Below are 18,725 nucleotides of genomic sequence, written 5' to 3'. Positions count from 1 at the left end.
GAATTAGCATCTTAAATAAATTGCCATGGGAATCAGAGATGCAATAGCTAGCTTGCTTTCTCTTGTGCATCTACAAACAGTCTTTTCATAGCAGTCTTTTCACAATCTCATGGACAGTGTTTGGGCACTTGATGCATATCCATCAAGGGCTTTTCATGCCTGTGCTGTTCCTTAAAATATAACAGTGTAAGGTGCATAACATATGATATATGGTTGATGGTAGAATATTTCTAGCACATATTATTTATACACACAGATGAAACATCCCTCCTTCTGGAGTGACTTGTTGACTATTTATTGTTCCTCACTCTCGTACTGATACATTATTTCTATATTTTGTGACAAGTGGATTGTAGAAAAGAAAGAAGAATAGGTAACTTGGTTTGATGAAGCGGGGCATTCTCTTCATAGAGGACAAGGTAAGAAAAGAGAGCTTTGTAGGAAGAGAGAAAGCTGAAAAGACAGGGCTTGTGATGAAGAGAGCTGTGGGAGTGGATCCATAAGAAAGAAGAAACTCTGAAAAGGCCTTGAAGTTCAGGACAAGAAAGCATGGCTTTCATAGGGGTGTAGGCAATTTGGCTGTGGTATGGAACAAAAGATAACCTCAATTGCTGAATTTTTTGTGGAAAACAATGCAGGTGCATTGGGAATAAGATCCAGGCTCACTAATCAAAATAATTAAAGTAATCAAATACTGTGATCACACATGTGATCTCAGCAGAGATTTGCATGTTAAAAGTATTAGAAAAAAGCTCTGGTAAAATAATATTGTTAGTGTGGGTAGCGCAGAGTTAACTAAGTAGGAAATCTGGGTAAAAGTAAAGGCAGTGTAGGTTATGTACTTGGGTGGCAGCTGATGGAGCTGTGCAATTGCACCGGAATCTCTGATATCATTGAGGAACGTGCCTAGTATGTCTCACTGTGAAGAAAAACTTGCAAATGTGACCCTGATACATTGTGATGCAGCACTATATGCCAGAACTCTCACGCAGCCTGTCAGCAGAAGCCCGAGAGCTGTGATATGCCTTCCCATCTGAACGAGGTGCTAACTCCAGCATCTGCTTCTGTGGGGTGTTCAACTCCATTACCAAAGCAGAGGGGGAGAGAAATTACTTTTGCCAAGACTACACAGAAATGAATAGTGTGATTGCACTGCTTTAATTTGACCCCAGAAAAGGATCTTAAAATTAGGAGCTGTCAAGGCGTTTAATACAATATGCCTAAAACACAGGGTGAAATATGGGACTGGAGAAGAATTAATCAGAAAGCTGAAAAATACATATGGATGCTTGTAAATCACTAACATAAAGTGGTACAGGAGCCTGCACAAGCAAATAGTAAAAGCTGGACAGACTATAACAAGAGTAGGGTGCCTTTGGGATTGTGAGGGAGGAAGGGGTAGATGCTGAGAGAAGAATTGATCAGAAAGGTCAGAGAAAAAATGGTTAAAGCCAAAACGATGGCATGGGTTTTAAGGAGGATTTTAGTTATTTCCAAAGCAAAAAAGAGCTCAAAGACCCTGAGGCTTAAAGCACAAAGCATGATATTTATGCAGGGAGTTATTATAAAACACTTGATGAGAGTGATTTTGGTGGCAGACAGGCCTCACAGCCAAACTAGAGGCGTAAGAAAGTAGGACAGAGCTGGGATGAAATGGGATCAGCAGCTGTAAGCAGAGTATTCAATTAACTAGGAACAATTCAGTTCAAACAAAGGAGAGAGGAACTTGGGGAGACAGGTGGGATCATAGATGGCTGAGGCAAGATTAGCAGGAGCTTGTATTTCAGGGAGTATTCACTCCATGCAGTACCTCTTTTGTCTCTGTGTTAAGATCAGTAAACTGATAGAGAAATATTTGCTTCTGTGCTACATTACCTTTCCTTGAACGATGGGGGGCCACGGTGTAGTGCTGAAGAGAGGAGAGACTCAACTTTTAACAGCAGTAAGTTGCTACATCAACTTGGTTCTCTCACAGAACCTTACCCTAAGGTGCCTCTGTTGTGACTCTGCTCATTCGGGGCGATCAGGACCAAAAGAACAAGCAGTTAAGATGGAGGTGAAGAGAAGCAGGCATAGGAGGATCAATGAAGGTTGGAGGGTCAGGTCAAGAAGGTCAGGGTAAGACATTTGTGACAGAGAAGTGAGAAATGCCAGTGTCAGCAAATAAAGCATGTTAGGAAGGATGAGAGTAAGAAAAAGAGTGAAGAGAAGAAAAATCAGAGACTTTGCAAGTAAAACTTCTTTACAGTGAATATGAGCTAAACTTAATTTACAAATTTTTTCTTCATTTGTCCGTATGTTTGATTGACCTAAAAGAAACAATGCATTGGAGATGCCTGTGGGCTCTCTAAAAGTGTTCGTATGAATATACAGCAAATATGTGCTTTTCCTGAAGTGACCTATTGATTTTTTTTTCCTTCCACCTTAAGCCTTTTAATGCCTAGCAGCAAACCGTGGAGCACTGGCCCTTCCCAGTCAGTCCCCCCCTTGTTCCCCTGCTTAAGAATGAAATGCAATATCTTGAACACCCAGAATGCGAAGAAGCTAATCATTGGCTCGCATTGTGGCTGGCAGGGCAGACCCGCCTCTTTGGCTTGTGCTGACAAGCTGTTTATGTTTGTGCAAGGCCACCCTTTAACTCAGCCGCCCGATGGCCGTAATGGGACCAACTGTCTGAATGCAGGGAGCTAAATCTTCTGATCAGAGGCACAGCGAATTTCAGCCTCTAATACTCCTGCGTGGACTCTATGGAACACTAGTAAGTAGCTTTCTGTCCTCTTCTGGCTTTTCTCATGAGACTAAGGGCGTGTTTTAGCAAGGCAGGTAGGCGCTGTCATTCAGAGAGGCAGCTATTAAAGTATTTTCCTCTGTCTAAAGTAAAAGAGCAGCTACTTTGTATGCAGTGTCATGACTACAAGGACCACACGATTTCAATCTCAAATGAGACCTTCCTGGGAGGCAAAAGAGAAGAAGTTAATAGTAACACAACCCATTTCAACTTACTAGGTTATTTTTTTATATGTGCATATATATATTAATTTATTTAATCTGCACCTAGTTATTATTTTTAGCTACATTTGCCGTATTTGATCATCCAGTCATATTTCAAACTCCAGCAGTTTTTGCAAGGTCATGAGTAGCGTGGTTTAGAAAAGTGTGAAATGGCTAGAAATTAGATACTACAAAATGAATGCTCCCCAAAATGCTGATATGTGCTGTCATATTCGAAGATATACGCCTAGCAGTGGAAAAGCAAAGTTACATTCAGAGATTTCAGTCTTTGTTGAGTGCTACTGGGAAATGTTCACAGCTCCACAGAGCAAAAGACTGAAAAGATGGAATGAGCTTGACTTCTTGCATCTTTAATATACCCTTTCTAACTTTCAGAATTTGAAATAAAATATTACCTGCTTGGACACTATTCTTCAGTTCAGTCCTGTATAGCATATATTGATGGACTTTTTATATTTTTTCTTTTACCATTTGCACCAGCAAAGAAAATCTTAATGGCCCTGTTAGAGCTGACCACTATGCAGAATCTTAGAAGTGGTCTACTCCTGAAGTTTTGGCAAGTCTGTGTCTAGGTTTCATGTGGTAAGTGAGGCTCAGACTATAAGATACCTGGGGGAAAAAAGTAGCAGTCACTGTAAATAAGTGTGTTCATTATTCCTCTTTTTAAAATACAGGAAAGTAAGTTTCAATCAGATCTTCATTAGCTTTGAGTCATGCCACAAAAAAAAAAAAAAAAAAAAAAAAAAAAAAAAAAAAAAAAGGCAAATCTGAAACTAGGCCTGATACTATATTCCTTTCAGCTTGTTTAACTTGCCCCCTATGGATGTAACATAGGGGGATGCCCTGGGGGTTGTGCCCTCATCTCTGCTGTGCTGCTTGTGTTTTGGGGCTGTGCACAGCTTCTGCAGACAGCCCTGATGCAGTCTGGAGACCTTTGGCTCAACTCTCCTACTCATCTATAGGATCTCAAGGACTGCATCAATGAGTTGTGAATTGCAGAGGGCCAGTGTGGGAAGCAGTGGCTGGGAGACAGACAAAAACTTTCAAATAAAATTGGTCAGATTATGGGCAGCTATTGTACTTGGTACATTTTAACTAGGTGGGTCTTGATGCTGATGGTTGTTCAGCTCTGAGACTGAGCCTCCTCTACAGCAATACAGTGCATGTGTGCTAGTGTATGAACTAAAGCTAATTACAGCAATAAGCTGCTTCTGTGCCAGGCTGTGAACACAAGCCAGAGTGTTTCAGTGTTTCATTCACTCTAAGTACCAGATAGATACTAACCCTTGATTAGTAAAGATGGAAATGAAATTGTTTTTTGTCTAGATTAAGAAAGCAGGATCTCAGTACTTAAGTAAAAGTGAAAGCCATGAGATACACACCTAGGAGTTTTTGCTGTGCTCTCTCAGTACATAGTTAGGAGTAATCAATATGCTTACCACATTGTCTCTCTCTTGACTAAAGAAAGAACTCCCTTGTGCATCACGAGCTCAGCACAACATGGCTGGCTCTGTAGGGGCAGACTGTGCCTGTTTGATTTGCATCAGGGTAAACAGGCAGAAGATTAAAATTGATTTTTTTCCTCCTAGAGAGCTCATTTTGAAGATGTATTCATAGGGCTTGCTAAAACAAGGTGCTGAATCAACATCCTTCATTTAAAAAAAATGCTCTGAACTGCATAAGCTATAATTGCAATTTTTGATTCTGAGATGGTAGGCAGTTTGTGAAAACAAAATTATTTATTTGTACTCATTAATAGAGCATTCAGATAGCCTGGGAAGGAGATAAGCATATTGTCCTCAATCTACAAAAGAGGGAAATGAAATCTGCAAGAAAGCTGGAAATAGAACTAAAATCTGCTTCCAGGGCTGTGTTTTTACTGTGATTCATTCTCTTCCTCTGGCTCTATAGGTGCACTGTATGTTGACTGCAGGATCACTTGCCAACATTTTCATGTGGTTGAGGAAAATGCAGGCACATTTGTAATATAACTATTATTCAGTTGTTCAGCACTCAATGGAAGGTATTAATTTGGAGTTGACTGAAACCCTGAGCAGTATTTCCCAAATATACTTATGGTTACCAGATAACTAAGACTACCAGATTTCCCCTTCATTGCCCTTGAGAATGTCAGGCCAGCCCTCAAAGTGGATTGATTTCTTGGGAAAGAACAACTTTGGATTAATAAGAGTTTTGAGTTACTAGAGCTGTAGTTCATCACACTGGGCATTTGAATTTTTAGTGAAAGCAGAAGGCTTCAAGGGTTATTTTCATCTCAGGGTTTTGGACTTTTAGCAGGTGCTCTGCTGCTGTGTCCTACGTGCTTGACACACATGAATTAAGGTTATGATAAGGGAGAGTCTGTGAGTGAAATACCACGTGCTCCCCTCCCATCAGCTTTTTGAGTCTGACCAGGAAACTGAACTGTCAGGTAGCAGGATTGAAAGAAGCAATGGCAGCCTTCTGCCAGGTTTGAATAGAATTCCTTATAAAATCATTCACTATCAGTAGAACTCAGGTCTCCACAGGGATAAAGGTTGAGATTTGCAAACAACCCCTCCTCAGCCTCCTTGGGTAAGTTGCCCTCTCTCTTAAATCTAAACCCTCTGACTACTATCCTCCATGCTAATATCCTCATTTTTTACCCATACGTATGAAAGCTTTTAAAATCTTTCATTTGTGATTTGAGTTTTTCTTTTCCAGGTCCCTTTTCCTAGTTATTAGATCCTTTTCTAGGTAAGGGGTATTGTTGCCCCTAAAGTGGAACGCACTGGTTGGTTCTAAAAAAATGAAAAATGCTAAGCATGCAGCCTTTTCTGTTAAAAAAGAAAGAGCAGCAGGGCTGTAGTACCCACATCTCACTCATACATCAAGAACAGAGAGTGTTCTTCTCATATGTGCATTTAATTTTGATGGTGTTACTTGGAGAAGGCACTGCACTTAGGAATGAAAAGGAGTGCTAGGCAAGTTATAGGTGTAAAATTCACCCCAAGAGAAAAGAGGAAGTTCCTCAACCAAGGATTTGCCACAGGGCCCATTCTGCAGGGTGGCCTGACATATAATGGAAAACTTGGGCCAAGACAGAGAGAAAAGGGATCACTTCCTATCTTCCTTGCTCATGGCAGACAGTGAATTGCAGTGGCTAAGTGGTCTTCAGGTCTGTAGTGCCTTAAATCATCTGTATCTACCAGTGTCCACTGGTTTCTTTGACTTCTCTCCCTCCTGTCTGATAGATATACCTGGCCTCCCTGCTAGCCAGCAATGCTGAGAGAAACAAGCAGCAGTGTATTATGGCTCTGCTCTGCTCTTGTGCTGGGAAGATGTTCCCTTGGACTCCATAGGCAAGCCCTAAACTTTCTTCTTACTGGAATCACTGGCTTACAGAACAGGCTGTCTGCATTGCTGCTTTGCTTTGATAGTGTGTAAAAGGCAGAATCTTACAAACTACCTTCTTTTAGGGTACATACAGGATATTGTATATTGTATAATATTAGTTGCAGCCTCCAGATGGTCCACCCTGATGCCTCTCTAGCTCACCTCTCTCCGGCCCAGAAAGCAAATTGTATCCCAGTATGTGCTCAAGTAGGCAGGAAATATTATAGATGCCACTGCTTCTTCATCCATGTAGAAGCTTTTAAATATTTCATTTTCCTTCCTTTTTGCCTTTGCCAAAGGTCTAAGAAAGCAGCAATTTAAGCTCATAGCATAAAATGTCCCTAATTAAGAGGGTAGCTTGCTGTGTTCTGTCCTGGTTGCTGCTATCTAAAAAAAATTATCATGGCTGTCATCAGCCTTTTCCTCTTATCACTGCTGGTTCACAGCATGTGAAACTGAGAAGCATAGTATCCATTAGGATTCAAGAATTGCACTGCAGTTCCCTTCCTGAAATGAAATCATACTGGGGCTTGCTTTTTTCTTGACATCTTTCTTCTTATGCAGCATCTTCAGTTGACACTTTACCTAATGCTCCCTAAGGTATGCTGTAACCCCCTAATGTACCTTAACTGTCAAATGTTAATGTTTGGTATAGTAATATTCTGGCATGGAATTCTTCTGGTCTTATTCTGGCAAAACTCTCACTAATTGCAATAGAAAGGCTGGTTACTTAAGGGCTGAAATGGGACTGTGAGAATTACAATCTTTTCTCATATGTGCGGTTTAATTTCTGCTTCTGATTGGGTTGCTTAACTTTAGAATGGTACCCTTGGTCTTCTTTTCTATTAGTTTTTGAATGTGTAGGAGCAAGCTGATAGGTATTTGATGATGTTAATATCAACTCCAGAATTGCAGTGGCTGAACTTTCTGCATATTACAGTTTTCATTTGCATGCCTTCATGAGACCACGTGTCTAAAGAAATCTGCCTCCTTCTCTCCATTTTCCTATCACTTTCTCCTGATACCTCCTCATCTCTCTAACTTTGTAATCTATGCTTGATACTCATGCTTTGTGATCCAGAGCTGCATCAAAGCATTTTCTTGGGTCATAATGGCTATGGAAAATGTTATGCTGTCACACTCCAATACACAGGTGGAAAAATGCGAGCCAGGGCAAAAGAGAGGGTATAGGAGTGGGAAGAGATGATCCTATGGATAGAAAGAGATGGGGCAGCATCTTTTATATGCAGAGGAGGTATGTAGATCAGGAGATTTTCAGTAGAGAAAATCTTTTTTCCCATCTACCTCAAAGCCCTGCACAGCCTCAACCCTCTCAGACTTTCACTCTGGCTTTTAGTGTCTCCTAGCCTGAGGCCCCTCGTTATTAGACCAAGTTTGCAGCTCATGCCTGTATAGGGAGGACATCTGTCATCTGTACCCCCCGCCTCAACCACAATGTTCACAGGCTCTTCATCTACAACTCCTCTCCTCCCATCCTAGTGCCACCTTTTTTCCCAGGCCTCCCATATCCCATCCTCCCGAACCTCTGTGTTCAATACCATTTAAGATGCTTGTCCTCCCTGCCTCACAGTCCTTAAAAACTTTCCCAGAGCTCTTTACTCCTTGCCTTATTCTCCTCGTACTCTCTGTCTTCCTCACTACAGCCCAGTGTTTGCAGTCTGAGAGACAGGGGCTGTTTGTTCTCCCCAGGAGTCTCGGGTTCTTCAGTGCAAAGGCCTCAACATACCTTCTTTTACCTCTTTCTTCTACTTGAAGGCAGGAAGGCAGGACACGTCCAGGATAAACCAGGCACTTAGTCCTTTGTCTGCTGTAAGAGTGGATAGATCCAGGCAAGGTCAGAGAAAGACTAAGCCAAGAAATATATAAGCATGGTATATTTTATTTTTTTTAAGGAAACATAGCCCTTTCTATTTATCTTGGCCAACAAAGTGTCCAGTATTCAACAAGTATCTTGTGAACCAACTTCAGGCCCAGAGCTGCTTTTGAACTGTTCACTGTGATTCTTCATGTGCTCATTTCTTTGTGTTACCAATCACATGGTAACATTTCTGTTTCTTGGATGAATGATGTTTTCAAACAAAAAGAGGGATTTGGACACATTACTTTTGGTTCAGAACTTTTCATGAATGCAGACATATGAAAATGTCTTACATCAGTGTTTCCTGGATACTTGCTTTTGAAAGAAAGCTTACTTATGTGAATAAAAGTTTTGAAAAACAGTGATACTGAGACAGTACAATTTTATAGGAGCCAGGGCTGGTGGTTATTTCTCACAGTAGCAAACTATGATTTAGGGCAGTACAGAGCAGAAGCATGAGCATGGCACAAACTGTATGCCCATGTTTAAGGGACATGGTTGCCACAGAAGTGAAACTTAGAGCTTGAAGTAGAATTACAGTCAGGAGGAGTGTGGGCTTACCTGCTGTTTCATAGTATATTTCTATAAGAAGCTTGAGCATTTGGCTCACAGTTGTCTTTCTTCCCCTGCTCTGGTCCATAACATCCCAAGTGTGTGTCCGCTGCAGCATTCAGCGGACCCCTGTGAGCTAATTCACCTCTCATAGCTTGCAGAAAATTGATGCATTTTATCATAGGGCAGTTTTCTGTCAGGCAATCAACTGTATCTGTTCAGTGGCAGTTCAACAAGCTCTCAGTGCAAGGTAAGACCTGTGAGTGTGCAACTAGAGGGGAAAAGGGAACCTTTGAAAACAATCTAATGTTTGTCTTTTGAAATTATGTTCTTCCGATATTTGACCTTCCCTGATGAAAACCACTATGACATATGCATTGCATGCTGTTTGCTGACTTGTTACTTAAAGAATACAAAGTATACAGCCGTTAACTCCTGTCCTGTGGGCTTCAGTGTAGGAAAAAAGGATCATGATTCCAGCACACTTAGAAGGGAAAAGGCTGCGTTTTTCTCTGTCACCAGTGCTCTCAGAATGAGCTCATGTGCCCCAGGCAAGCCCCAATCCCTGCAGTCACAGATGTTAGTGAGACTTGATGAGAAAAAGTGGCTTAGTGTTATGCTTATTCTCCCTTTTTTTTCTGGGAACAGCTAGGGGCTATTGCAGGCTGTAGTGAAAACAGCAGCAGCCACAGGGCTTCTCCAACGATGACATCAAGGTTATAATGCATTATGTTTTTGTCTGAGCTGCGTATTTCTTTCTGTGAAAACAAGTGATACATTATAAAGCAAAGTACATGCATTATAAAGCAAAATACCAAAAGCACTGAAACAGCCCAATTCTCATCTAACAGTTGGAGCAGACAGCAAAGGATTATCACACGATATTATCTCTTTGAGAGATCAGCTGACAATTATGTGCCTTTCTGGAGAGGGACAGGCTTTTGCCAAACTCAAGTCACTGGGCACCAAGCTGAAGTACTACAATAAAATACATAATGAGTCCAGACTGAATACAAGCTTAGCATCTGAACCCAGACCCAAGATGGCTGTTCCCTGTGCTGGATTTAAAGATGCTGGTGATAAGATGAATTATAATGTCACAGCTAATTTATCTTTTAAAAATGTGTTATTGTCAGTGCCAAAATCTACCGTATTTTATGTCATTGACAGTGAGTGAACTGAAGCTTCTCCTTGGACTCCTCCAAGGGTAGATTTTTCTCAGTTTATCAGACTTGAGGTTTTTCACTCTGTACAAAGCCTGCCAGCTTGTTTGCATCAGAAGAATTATCTAGGACTTTAACTATGACCGACTAGAAATCTGCATAAACATATTTGAAATCCTACACCAAGTGGTCTAGTGCTAAAATCAAAGGTGAACACATAGCTGTAGTGAAACCCTGGCTTGTTAATCTACTATCCTGAGCTTCTATCATTTAGGTAATTTCACAGATTCGAATCAAATGGCAAGGTGCATCCTCTACCAAACCCAGACCTTTCACCTGTCACTTTCTCAGTATTTAAGCTGCAAAGAACAGGTTGAAAAACAGGATGCTTTCATCTATACCTTCGCAGTTCAGCACTCACAATACAACCACACTAGACTAGATGGGAGCAGAATTCAGGCCAAGAGAGATACATACTCTGCCACCTACTGTGCATTACAACCTGTCCATCACTGACTGAGGAGGGTCACTTTTTCCTTGCTTTAAGGAACATGCAATGAGGTTTGAAAAAACCTTTCAAGAATCTACATACAAAGCCGCATAATCAATATCTAAGCTGCATCCTACTCCACTCTTGTCCTGCTAATATTGCTAACATAGTTGGTCTCTGTGAAAAATCAATATGGAAAATAACAGAGTGGTTCTGTATCTGGCATTTGAAAACATCCTAAATGGAAGCGTCTTTTTTTCCAAGAAGGCAGATTGCTCCTAGGTGGCTGTTTTCCCTATCTGATCTGTTCTTTGTTGTAGTCTTTCCTATACGAAGCTTTCTAGAGTAAATTTTCTCACCGTTAAACTGTTGAATATCTTCCCTCTCCAGTTTTCCAGAAAACTAGCATCCCTGTGCAAAATAACAACACGGTGCTTGACTGCCTCAAAGGTCATGGAGACAAGAGTGTGAGAAAGTGAGCATCAAATGATGTCCTAATAATATCCAGGCAGCATTGAAGGGACACACAGCTAGCCTGTCTGGAGGCAGGAGCTATCTATGGACAGTAGGGTGCTGGTACCCCAATATGGATGATATGAAAGAGGAAATCAATTTTGAATATAAAAAAAGAGAGAAAAAGACGGTGAATAAGAGTCAGGGAAATGAAGGGTCATTTAAAATCAGTCATCTATTTTTGAATCTTGAATTTTCTTGACGTTTTCTTACAGAGTTGTTATTTGTGAAAGCTGCCTTTGATGTAAATTGACAGACATATTGAAAAGCACCTGAGAGATCAGTGTGAATTAATGCATTCACTCCTTGGAGGGAAAAAATATCTGTCAGCACAAGTATCAAAAAGTGGTTACTCCCACCTACTCTCCACTTTAACACCATGTCTCACCAAAAAATGCGTTCTTATTCCAAAAATAATAGTCATTCAACTTGTCTTATACTGTGACAGTACAGTGAGGAGAGAACCTACATGCTTAGCAAACCACACAAGGGCTGCTCTGCTGTATCCAGTGAAATAATTTCTGTCCCCAGACTCGGAATTCTGCTTTACCAGTATCAGGTCCTTTGGTTTCATGGAAAGTATCAGTCCTGGTAAAAATGTGATGTAGTCAGTTCACCCCACTTGATTACTAAGTGAGAGAATAACTCAACTGTTAACAAACCCTGCTTACTACTGTTTCAAAAAGTAATATTATTTGCTTCAGCTGATGTCTGTGCATTTCAAGTGTTTTGCTGCTTACTACCTGGATGGGAGAGGAGGGGAAAAATGCTAGAATGCAGGTCAAAGGTACACAAGTGTGGTAGCAGCTGAGCAGTAGGGCACATGAAATCTGTTCTCATGTACCTCTTGTTTGTGTGATGTGCTCTGGTGTCTAATAATAAACTGAGCTCATCTGTAGACTTTTACATTGGATCACTAGGTTGTATTGTATTTCACTCATCTGGAGGGCTGCCTTTTTTCACAATAGCTGTAGGAATATAATACCTTTGAGATCTCTACCTGATGTGACTGAAATTATTCAATGGGTTATACAACTGTTGGAAGGATTTGCGACAGCACAGGAAAAAAAAAAAAGAAAGAAAATGAATTTATAATTTCCTCCTTTGCTTCTACTGATTAGAGTCTAGTTGTTTTTTGGTTTTGTTTTGTTTGTTTGTTTGTTTTGTTGTTGTTGTTGTTGTTGCTTTGGTTTAGTTTTTAAATAATTCAACTGCTTTTGACTTTAACAGTCCAGTCATGTCAATCCTGGATCCAGGTACAAGATGAGTAGACAATCAGCACAATCCTAATTGTGCAAAAATGAAAAGCTGAGCAAGTGACAAGGCTCAGGACTTTTAGGCAGAGTGTTTACAATGGTGTTTTTATTTTGGTAATGACTCACTGTACTGATTCACCCATGCTTTAGTGAAAGCTGCCTTGTTTAGAGAGTCTCACTGTTCAAACAGGGTAAGATTATTCCCAATAGAAAAGCTTAAAAAAGTCCTCTGGGAAAACTAAAGACTGAATAAAACTTGTTATTTTAAAGTAAAGAACATGCAGATAACAACCTTAGTTTTAAGCAATGGCAAAACTTTTTTTATCCACCATAAAATTGTTTAAAATTGGTTTTCTGATTTTTTATTGAGAAAACATTATTCTTCAGTACTGACCAAAAAGCCATGAAGTATCCAAAAATATAGGTGACCCCTAAAGCCTTTGTTGTATTGAATTTAATCAGGGCTCTAGACTTTTAAATAGCTGAAAATAGGGACTGAAAGTGACTCGGGAGTTTGGAGTCATGGACTTTCATGGGCTGCTTATCAAAATTTTACTTCTGATACTTTTGGTAAAATGTTCATTCTTGTAATGAATAGCTTGGATCACCCCAGAAGTTCTCTATTAAGCAACTGTCCACTGACTCTTATTAGAGAAAAAACTCACCTAAACGAAACAAAACCTATCAACACAATAGATTTGCTTCTCACCTGGAAGCTTTAGAGGATGTAAGTGGATCAGCATCCACTTCCCTGTTTATAGAAAACATGTTGTTCTAAATGACTTGCTAAACTGTTAAACGATTTCAAGTAATGGACTGGATTTCCCTGCCCCCCTTCCAGAGAGGCTGCTTGTGCTGGGAGGGAGGGCTGTAGCGTCTGTTTGTTTCCACAGCGGCGGGGGAGGACCCGGCTGCCACCTTCTTGAGTGGTATGTCGTGCTCTGGGCTGCTGGGGGCTGCCTGGGGGAGCAGTCAGGCATCTGCAGACGGGAGACCATCCCGGCATGGGGCTGGTTGTTTATTTTCAAAGCCTTTGTACCTCAGGTTACTTGTAAGGCTGGTGCCTGGGGAGTTCTGCTAAAACTGAACTGTGTATATTCCCTGGTTTGCCTGTAATTTCCAGTTTATGAAAACCAGATGGATGACTCAGTGCTCTGCAAGTTAGAGTACGAATGGGATCTTCTGACATAAGAGCAGCTTTTACAGAAAACACTGAGTTAAGAAGATTCAGGCTCAAGCTAGATTGCTTCTTCCCTCCCCCCCTCTTTTGTCTATTTTTACTGCATCACTGGTATGTGTCCAAGGAAAGTCGGCCATATCATTGGGAAATACAAGGGGATAAACTTTTGACTGTTGGATCTCTTCAGGCTGAGAGACTCTAGAGTAAATTAACTGGGAGAGAGAGAATTAAAAGGAGAGATTTCTTTAGGTGAACTTTTTTGGTTGTCTACTCTGCCAACAGCAGTGTAAAATAACGAAGAAACTGCAGCAGTCCTTTCCCACTGTCTTTCTAAGTAATGTAAGTTACCCTTTCACACTCATCTCTAACTGTTCGTGTGTTTTTTCCGCTTTCAGGTATTTTGTGAGAGCAGTGGTTTTACAGCGGGTGAGCTCTTGCCAGAAGCTCCGCTGTGTGAATGAGTGAATTGCTTTGTCTTTCTTTTTCTTCTTTAAGTCAGGGTGGTAGTGGGGAAGCCGAGTTTGACACCACCTTTCTTTGACAGTCGTGCTAGCTCGGCTTTAATGGCTGTCGAAACCTTTAAACCTTTTCAGTGTTTGTGCAGAAATTTGTTTGTAGTTGGCAAAAGACAATAGCAAATGTTTTGATTGAACTGTGCGTGTCAGGCTTGCTGTAAGAGCAGGCATTTCAAAGGGGACTGTGTGATGCTATGTAAAGAGGACAGGATGTGACAAGGGAAAACAAATGTTTCCTGCTCTTTAATATTTAAAAGAAATAATTGAAACAGAGCCAAGGAGTTTGCCTTGGAAAGATATAGTGATGTTTATTCAAAGCAAAATAATGACTGAAAATCTGAGAGGACAATGCCAAAGTCTAATTAGGAGAGACACTCTACTTTTCACAGTTGTTAATTTTTTTGATTCTGGCAGTTGACATTAATGTTGCCATATTCTGTTGTTGTGCTTTTTGTGAAGAGTAACTTGAGCCACATAGCTCTCCATAGGTTATTTAGGTAGGTTGATTTACCCCCTTCTAATTTATTTTACTATTTTCAAAATGCAGTCTAGGCAGACTGTCAGGCAGATTGATAGGTTTAAGTAAAAATAAGGGGTTATAATTAGAGATAATGTACCAGGTACTATACTAGGACAAGAAATAGACCAAGAAAATCGCCCTGAACTCAAACATTCATTAGGCCAAAACAATTAAATAACTGTTCATTTATATGGGGACAAATGAGAAAATTGTTGTGAAAGTACAATGACTAAATAAATTTTTCTTACTTAAGAAAAGTTGCTTTCTGTTCCAGCCTTGGATTTTTTGGTTTTGAGGACAATGGATTTACTACCTGGATAATAGTCTGTGGCCAACTATTGTGCTTTAATAATCAGAAGGTTTTTTCCTTAAAATTCCACATTCCTGCTTGTGTGAGAACTGAAATTAAATTGACTAGCGATACTAATGAAAGCTTCTAGACAATGTAAATATTTTTAATAAACTTGAGAATATAAACTGTAGGGCTTAAAAAGCGTATTAAGAGGTTTAGTTTGTTAAAATCTATATAAAGTTATTTATTTTCAAGCTAGTCCCATAATTTTCTGGAAGATATCTAAAGCCTGGAGTGGTTATAGAAAGAAGGTACCAGAAAGCTACTGATTTTTGGGACTGCATCATCCTGCTAGAAAACAAAGCTACCAGAAAGAGGAGTTCTCTGTTTCCAGAGAGTTTTTTTGGGGGGAATCAATCTGTTAGCTGCTGAAAAAATGCAATAAGGCTTCTGTGCTTTGGCCCTCATCCAAAACTGCTTACCATAAACAAAAGGTTTCCTCAAACTTCTCAGTAAAGGATTTGACAAACTTGAATGGTGAAGAAACTCCCTGGTCTGACCTGGACCTGCAATGCCCAGAGTTTGGCTATAAAGAAGTTTGGGGTTTTCTCCATGGAGAGTTCAATTCAGTCCTTTAGATTCATCCTTTTTCATGAGAAATGGCTTTGATATGCCTTTAGTACACGATGTCTTTCCTCAGGGAGAAGGCTAAACAGAACTTTGCTTCAAGGAGCATCACTAAGACATACTGCTTGAGGGCCAGAAGGAAACATGAAGTGGGTTTTATGACAGAACCAATGCTAGATTTGATTATAGGGTTTCTGGGAAGAGGGAAAAATGGAAACAATTATTTCAGTCATCTGGGAAAAATCTTTTGATTTCTCTGTGTAATTCATAAAGGAGATAGCAAATGTATCTTTCCAGACACAGAATAAAAATTGGAACTATATATATGCTTAATGCCTTGGGGGAGGTGGGTGTGGGGGGGTGGGTGTGGGTGTGTGTCTTATAAGTTGATCTTTTTCGCAGCATTGATTTTTTATGAAATCTAGATTTGAGACAAGCAGTCTCCATGGCCACATGCAAGGGCTGTCTGAATCCTGCCATGTCCGGCAGCATGCACAGTGTTTGGAAAATTAGACCTTACCTGGACAAAGATGACAATACTGCTGGGGAATTTCCCCAGCCTGTATTTCTCAGGCAGTCCCAGTTTTAGCTTGGAGGTCAAGTTGTTTACTGGAAAATCCCAGATAATTGGTGCTTGAAGCCAGCGTGAAAACATGCTGGGCATGTCTTTGCCTGATAATGGAATTTCATTAATTCTTTAAAAAAGTAGGATTTGGACAGCTTATATAAACACAGTGATGCTCTTGATTCCTTTGAGGAAAAATGAGGAATTAAATTAACTGAAAAGGTTCTGAGTGTCCTAATGCAGAGAACTAAGTGTTGTGCATTACTATACTGAAGCTGAAATTTAATCATCTGCATAAAGTGTTAAATATACGCAGTTTTGCTGAAACATGTAATACTGTGTCCTGATACATGAACTATTTATATAAAAACAAGGGCACAATGTACAGTAGGTTAGGATAAATCCTTGAGCCAAATGTAAAAGAATTTGATTTATCTCTTGGCAAGCATATTGTCTCATTGAAATTAAATGTGTGTGAGGATATGGGTGTAGATAGTTTGAACTATTTTTTTATACACAGCAGCAAACATATATATTACTCGAAATAATAAATTCAGTTTATAAAGTATGTTCCTTAATATGGTTGCATTATATAAGGGAATAGCTCTTTAGATTTAATTAATTGTTTTAAGGACAATGCAATATTCTGTATTACAAAGAGCCATTAATTCCAAAGCCCTAAAAATCGATATTTTGCAGGGTAACATGTATGAACTTGCTCTTTTCAGTTGTTGAAGCAGACCAGTGACTGTCAGATTGAAATCCACTATTGCAGATGCTACACTTGGCAGACACCTTCAACCAAAATTAGATATTCTATTTCCAGAGAGCGCAGGTTGTGATTACATTTTCCGCTGATGTTTCCTGGTGAAAAAACAAAGGTGAACTAACCATGTGAAATGCGTTGCATGAGCTGTTAAAAAAACAAGACTCTGGAAAAAAAATCAATATTTGTTGAAAGGAATCAATACTGAAAAGGAAATAATTATTATTTAGAGGTTTCTAAAATACTGGAGGGAAGAGAACAGGGCTTAGCAGTCACAGATATGGACTTTACCTCTCTATACCTCCATTTTTGATAGGTTAACTTTCAAGACACACTTGCTGCTTCTGTTAGAATTTGGTTTGCTCTTCTATTTGTTAGGTGACATGAATGGATTGGAGGCAGTCCCTTGGTGTGCTGTAAGGTTTATGTTAACGTGTCTGTAAAGGAAAGAGCTGCTTGGTTGCAAACACTTAAGATCAATTTGGAAGAATTCCTGTTTTGTGCACAAGATTTCTTTTTCTTCCTCTTTATTTTTGATCAACTGGAATAAAGACCACCTCCCACTGAACAAAATTCAGGCTGACCTTTGGAGAAATGAAAATGGCATTTCACGTCAAATTTTCTGAACTGTTTTATTTCTATAAAGATCATCTTTTATTTCTGTGGTTTAAATAGCTAAATATTTACTGCATAAATTGTAGCATTAAAGGCATTTGTCTTTGCTTTCTACCACAGAATCTCTAGACATTTTCTGTCCACAACCTGTAAACACATCTTGGCATTGCATGTCATTCCTTCTAATAATTGGGCTGTCTAGCTATATTTGGATTGGGCACTGCTTATTTAAAGAGGTGATTTTAGCTGGAAGTCGGTAATTTACTTTGATCACAGGAATAGCAGTTTGTGACTGGAATACCATACAGTGAAATAAATGACATAACATGTCACTAATGCACTGTGTGGGGACAGCCAAGGATCTAGTCGGCTGAGATGTCTGCTGGCAACCAGGGAGCCTTCCTACCTGCTGGCTGGACTTTAGGGCAATAACTCAGAGGAAAATCCCATACAAAAGGAAGACTTGAAATAGCAAATGGAATATGGTTCTTCTGGTGCTAAACAGGTAGAGGTAGGATGTAGATGTTGGCTGGCTCTATCTGGCCACTATCTACTGCCACTAGCTAGTTGCAGTAGGGTTAAAAAGGCACAGCTAAATTAAGAAGGATACTAATCATAGCCATGTGAAAAATGTTAGCAGCATGTATTCTGGCACTTCTTACGTTACATGGTGACCCTGTTAACACAAGCATCAAAAGAAACTGGTGCCAGAATGGCTACGATGGTTTACTGTTAAATATTAAATCTAGGCTGTAATAACTTTAAGAATATGCCCTGCCACTAGGAGAAGACAACTTAAAAATTTACTCTAATCACATATATACTAAATGTTCCCTGGAAGAACTCCAAACAACTCTGCTTTTATGGTCAGCACTTTTGCTCATGTGTAAAAGTATTATTCATTCTCTCTCACTTTAAAACCATCCGAATATTATCAGCTTTGGATGCATTTTAGAAGTGGTTAATTAGGAGGATGGTGATCTTCGGTCTTTATGCCAAGGTGGATGCCCTTTGTGAAAGAGTCAAAAAGATTGGAGTAGGTGCAATTACTTTTGATCAGGTTTTAAATGCATGAGGTGAATGTTCAGCAATTTGCTTGCTCCTAATCCATATGGATTTATTTGTCTTAGTGTTATTAGTCTGCCTAAACATGTGTATGATCAGTTTATTTATGGGTGACTTTCTGTTCTTTTGTCATTGAAAGCTATTTGTTTTGTGCTACCATGGGCTTCTGTTCTTAATTTCTTTTTCTTTTAGTTCGGGAAACATAGAGTGATAATTCCCTCTTTCTCTGTTATTTTTTAAATGAGTTTTTAATGCTAGGTTTGAGAATACCCCTTCATTGAACTTGTAATTTGGAATATTGTTATTTCTGGACTGATGGCTTAAAGAAAAAGGGAAAGGT

General features: G+C 39.7%; 1 protein-coding gene across 11 annotated transcripts in view; it reads left to right on the top strand.

The window, feature by feature from the left end:
• The window catches only part of TRIM2 (tripartite motif containing 2), a 90,954-nt gene that overhangs the window by 15,565 nt on the left and 56,664 nt on the right, over positions 1–18,725 (top strand). For 2 of the 11 annotated variants that reach the window (XM_027635743.1, XM_027635738.1), the window contains exon 1: positions 2,622–2,758. The exons of 8 other annotated variants lie outside the window; for them this stretch is intronic. The gene's annotated coding sequence lies outside the window, so the exon portion shown is untranslated. Of the gene's footprint in view, positions 1–2,621; positions 2,759–13,259; positions 13,760–18,725 lie in introns of those variants that run through there. One more of the 11 variants, XM_027635745.1, reaches the window with a different exon arrangement.

The sequence above is a fragment of the Corapipo altera genome, unplaced genomic scaffold (assembly GCF_003945725.1).
Source record: "Corapipo altera isolate COAL_440 unplaced genomic scaffold, ASM394572v1 22b, whole genome shotgun sequence".
In the NCBI taxonomy this organism is placed as follows: domain Eukaryota; kingdom Metazoa; phylum Chordata; class Aves; order Passeriformes; family Pipridae; genus Corapipo; species Corapipo altera.
Note: the sequence above shows the minus strand (reverse complement) of the source record. Positions and strands in the feature narration are given on the sequence as shown.